The following is a 6,000-nucleotide window of genomic DNA, read 5'->3' as shown; positions in this document are numbered from 1 at the left end:
AAAAAAAAAGAAGAAAAATCACGGCGATTCGTTTAGTCGACCATTAATTATCCTCTGTCATTTTATGAAGCGTGCCTGACGGTGTGGGTGAATCTTAATATTGTTAATAGATATACGTACCTAATGTTATTAATTATTAACATTTGATTTGTAATTATCGGGACTACGGAATTCTTGAAGCTCGACGCGCGGAAGTGGTGTCGGAGGCAACATTTTCTCAGCCTTGAGCGATATCTTTTTTACAATGTCTTAAACAACAGAGCATTTTCTAAATGACCGCTTGAATCGTCGTCACGACTCTCGCGAGAATCGAGCCTCACGCATTACGTGTCCAAACAGACCCTACTAATAAACGCCATAGAGGTCTGAGAAGTAATTGGCTCGAATAAATTAAATTTACTTTAACAATCGTCTTTGCGCCATTGTAGCGCGTTACCAATTTCGTTCATAATTAACCTTATTAATGAAACGTCTCCTGTACCTAATCCACTATTTTCCGTTCAAATTCCCGTTTCACGTCAGCTTCGTGTTATTTTTTTTTTTTTTTGCAGCGTAAACATGATTCGAAGCTTTTAATTCCTAATAGCAAAATGAATATTTGTTCAACACGTTTATTTCCTATAGGACCTATGAACAAGTTATGAAAAGCCTTCTTATGAATCGTATATTGGAAGATAATTTGTTCTGTTCGAGGGGAATATGGCTCTCTTGTCATGTAGATGTAGCGTTACACGGTGTTATATAAACTTTAGAGTGGATTAAAAGACCAACAAATAAATTTGTTGCATCAATAATTCGTTATGTAGTTAAAATATCGTGGAGTTGTCATTTTCACAACTTATGTCGTAGCCAGGGTGACCAGATTTCATTTACTAAATCGCTGACTGCGAGGAGTGGTACAAGGGAGCATAATAGGGACCGTTACACTTCTTCACACATCGTGAGCTGCAGGTATTGGAATGGGGAAGTTTGCGCTCTATAGCGTGCACAAAATGAATCAATGAAAGTTCATTATTTGTAAAAAATCATCCCTTTTTAACGAGGTTTCGCTTATTTTAAAAGGAAATGATTATACTTTTCGATGGTATGAACAATAAATTATAAACTTGACATTTTATAGGTGATACGCCAATTCGAACAATGAAAACTTCTGCAATTTAATCGAGTTTTGAAGTTAAAGATGTTTGCTGAAATGTTTATTAATGCTTTAATAAAATGGAAAGTAATGATTGTTTATTCGATACATTAGTCTTATATTTATTTAATTCTTATGATTTTACCGATGAAAACTATTCTAAGTTCGCAGCCAATTAGCTCGGTACTACCCGCGACGAATAATGATTGTTCGTCGCGAGTAATACCGATTACCAGGTCTCACCACGTGGAGGTTGCTGCGAGCGGAGACCCGGAGAGAGATAGATGGAATCAAAGTTCCATCGATCTCCCTCGACACGCGATACAAACGAAGATACTAAACCAAAGAGATGGAAGGAAGCAATGTTCCTTCGATCTCCTCGTTTAGTTCTGCCGAGCAATTACATTATGGAAAAATTAGGGAAAATTGGGAAAGCGCGACACGAACCGTGCAGTTGGTCCTACTAGGTCTATCCCGTTTCCCCTCCGTGGTTCCGATTCCAGAGAAAACGAACGACGCCTACCACTCCCCTAGAGGAGTGCCCCGTTTCTCCATCTTTACGACGAGAGGGTCTTATTTTGGAGGCTTTCGCAGGGACCGGCAAAGATGCCTGCTCCTGTGCTCGCAACATGCCCCCTCTGGAAGCGGACACACCGGAAGAGACGGCGATAGACCGTTCGGACTACTTACACGGCCGGCCACTTGCTTGTACAAGAAGCAGTGGTGACCGGACCGAGGAACGACGAAGCGAGCAAAATTAAGCTAAAGATTGGATAATTGCTTGACAGATCACACCCTTAAAACTAACTTATTCTAACTGCAGAGATAGAAGGAATCAATGTTCCTTCGATCTCCTCGTTTAATTCTGCCGAGCAATTACATTATGGAAAAAGTAGGCAAAATTGGGAAATACGCGACACGAACCGTGGAGTTGATCCTACTAGGTCGGTCCCGTTTCCCCTCAGTGGGCCCGATTCTCAAGGAAATGCGCGACGCCGTCCACTCCGTGGAGTGCCCCGTTTCTCCCAACTCCGCGTCAGGAGCCACGCAAGCGTGGGCCTGACTCACGGAGGATGACGAAGAGAGGGTCTTGTGGCACAGGGGCTTCCACAGGGACCGGTGCGAACACCTGCCCCTGTGTTCGCAGCATTTTCTCTCTCAAAGCGGACGCACCAGAAGAGACGGCGATCGAGCGTTCGGTCCACCTCCACGGCCGGTCACTTGCTTATGCAACAAGCAGAGGTGGCCGGACTGAGATACGAGCAAGCGAGCAAAAAGAAGCTAAAGATTGGATAATTGCTCGGCAGATCACAGATATTCGTACATGGTGACCTTAAAACTAACTTCGTCTATACTTAGAATTAACAGTCCCGCGGAGGATGCAATACATCAGTCCTCTTCGTTCTTCGTTCTTCGTTTTCCGATACATCTAAGAGAATGTATCTAAGAGAAACCTAAGGGAAACCTAAAGTCATAGCATAATAGAAAATAGAAATGAATTTGGTGAGTGAAAAAAGATAAACATGTCAAAACACGTAGAAATTAAAATCAGAGTACAAATGAAATGAATTTGGTTAGTGGAAAAAAATAAACATGTCAAAACAAGTAGCAATTAAAATCAGAGTACAAATGAAATGAATTAGACAAAGAAACAATTAAAAAAAAAAGAAAGGATTGAGAGAGTGGTCGCCAGTACTGACCACCGCCTACCGGCGGCCAGTACCGGTTACCAGGGTGGGGGGTCCCCCTTCCATAAACCTAAAACGAAGAGATCCGTCCACCTCGGAGGCTCCAGGAACAATGAAATTTTAAACAACCGGAGGCTCCTTATATACCCTCCCCAAGGTGACTTACCGTTTCTTCCATTGTCTTTGTTCGATTTAATCGAAATCTTCGAAGGCGAACGGTTTCGGTGAAAGTTTGTTCATTTCCGCGATTGTTACTAACATTTATGCATGTTCCCAATATTGATCGAACAATGTGCATCTTATTTATGTATTGCAATTAATTAAGAAACTTATATAAATTGATTTTGATCGAGTTTCAAAGTAAAACGTGTTTCTGAAAGTTTTAAAGCATGGAAATTAGCAATTGTTCGTTAGATACATTAATTTAACATTTGTTTAATTCTTATAATTTATACAATACGCGTAGAAGTTGTATTTTTTACGTATAAGTGCCGAAATTCAATTAATCGCTTTTTTAGAAAGAAAAATCATCGCGATGAAGACTTGTGAATCGATAATCGATACCTGTAGCCTTGAAAATGTCAGTTGGATCTCAGCGAAAAATTCCTTCGCGAACAAAGAATATTTCAACGAAATGATATTTTAAGCCATTATTTATACTAGGACATTGTTAATAATTGTCTAAAGTATGGTCCTACGACGGTTGTTAATAAATATGATAAATAAACATCGAGATATTGCGAAATCTGCGAAGGCGAACGGTTTCGGTGAATGTTTGTTCATTTCCGCGATTGTTACTAACATTTATGCATGTTCCCAATATTGATCGAACAATGTGCATCTTATTTATGTATTGCAATTAATTAAGAATCTTATAGAAATTGATTTTGATCGATACTCGATGTTAAAACGTGTTTCGTAAAGTTTTAAAGCATGGAAAGTAACAATTGTTTATTAGATACATTAATCTAACATTTGTTTAATTCTTATAATTTATACAATACGCGTAGAAGTTGTATTTTTTACATAAAAGTGCCGAAATTCAATTAATCGCTTTTTTAGAAAGAAAAATCATCGCGATGAAGACTCGTGAATCGATAATCGATACCTGTAGCCTTGAAAATGTCAGTTGGATCTCAGCGAAAAATTCCTTCGCGAACAAAGAATATTTCAACGAAATGATATTTTAAGCCATTATTTATACTAGGACATTGTTAATAATTGTCTAATGTATGGTCCTAAGACGGTTGTTAATAAATATGATAAATAAACATCGAGATATTGCGAAATCTGCGAAGGTGAACGGTTTCAGTGAATGTTTGTTTATTTCCGCGATTGTTACTAACATTTACGCATGTTCCTAATATTGATCGAACAATGTGTATCATATTTAGGCATCATAAATCATTAGTTAGTTTTCAGAAATTAATTGTGATCGAGAATCGATGTTAAAACGTGTTTCGTAAAGTTTTAAAGCATAGAAAGTAACAATTGTTCATTAGATACATTAATTTAATATTTGTTTCGTTCTTACAATTTTCGTATTACGCGTGGAAGCTGTATTCTTTAAGTAAAAGCGTCGAAATTCAATTAATCGCTTTTCTAGATAGAAAAATCATCGTGATGGACGTTTGTGAAGCGATAAACATTTCTAGCCTTGACAATGTCGGTTTGATCTCAATAACAACAATTCCATCGCGAACAAAGAATATTTCAACGAAATGATATTTTAAGTCATTATTTATACTAGAACATTGTTAATAATTGTCTAAAGTATGGTCCTACGACGGTTGTTAATTAATATGATAAATAAACATCGAGATATTGCGAAATCTTCGAAAGCGAACGGTTTCGGTGAATGTTTGTTTATTTCCGCGATTGTTATTAACATTTATGCATGTTCCTAATATTGATCGAACAATGTGCATCATATTTAGGCATCATAAATCATTAGTTAGTTTTCAGAAATTAATTGTGATCGAAAATGAAAGTAAAATATTGATATTCATATATTTCACGATTTGCAAACTAAATTAATCTTTATAAGCAAATTATTCATTCACAATGCAAAAGAAAATGCATTTTGTAACATTGATATTCCCAACTTTTACAGTGCAAACTATTAATTAGTTTACAAATGTTAATTTTCATAAAAAATCGAGAAATATGTGTATACCAAACTCTTAGTTAAATTTTCCGATAAAATTTAATTCACATACTGTAACATAAAAGTTCGGAACGTGCAAAAATGTTTATAACAATCGCCTAGAGACATAAACATTCGCTAAAGCAATTCGCCTTCCCAGATTTCGCAATATCTCGATTTTTATTTACCATATTTATTAACAACCGTCGTAGGACCATACTTTAGACAATTATTAAGAATGTCCTAGCATAAATAATGGCTTAAAATATCATTTCGTTAAAATATTATTTGTTCGCGAAGAAATTTTTCGCTGAGATCCAACTGACATTTTCAAGGCTACAGGTATCGATTATCGATTCACAAGTCTTCATCGCGATGATTTTTCTATCTAAAAAAGCGATTAATTGAATTTCGGCACTTTTATGTAAAAAACACTACTTCTACGCGTATTGTGTAAATTATAAGAATTAAATAAATGTTAAATTAATCTATTTAATGAACAATTGTTACATTCCATGCTTAAAAACTTTACGAAACACGTTTTAACATCGAGTATCGATCAAAATCAATTTCTATAAGATTCTTAATTAATTGCAATACATAAATAAGATGCACATTGTTCGATCAATATTGGGAACATGCATAAATATTAGTAACAATCGTGGAAATGGACAAACATTCATCGAAACCGTTCGCCTTCGCAGATTTCGCAATATCTCGATGTTTATTTATCATATTTATTAACAACCGTCTTAGGACCATACATTAGACAATTATTAACAATGTCCTAGTATAAATAATGGCTTAAAATATCATTTCGTTGAAATATTCTTTGTTCGCGAAGGAATTTTTCGCTGAGATCCAACTGACATTTTCAAGGCTACAGGTATCGATTATCGATTCACGAGTCTTCATCGCGATGATTTTTCTTTCTAAAAAAGCGATTAATTGAATTTCGTCACTTTTATGTAAAAAATACAACTTCTACGCGTATTGTATAAATTATAAGAATTAAACAAATGTTAGATTAA

This window comes from Ptiloglossa arizonensis, chromosome 13, assembly GCF_051014685.1.
Source record: "Ptiloglossa arizonensis isolate GNS036 chromosome 13, iyPtiAriz1_principal, whole genome shotgun sequence".
NCBI classification, from domain to species: Eukaryota; Metazoa; Arthropoda; class Insecta; order Hymenoptera; family Colletidae; genus Ptiloglossa; species Ptiloglossa arizonensis.
This window is presented reverse-complemented; position numbering follows the sequence as displayed.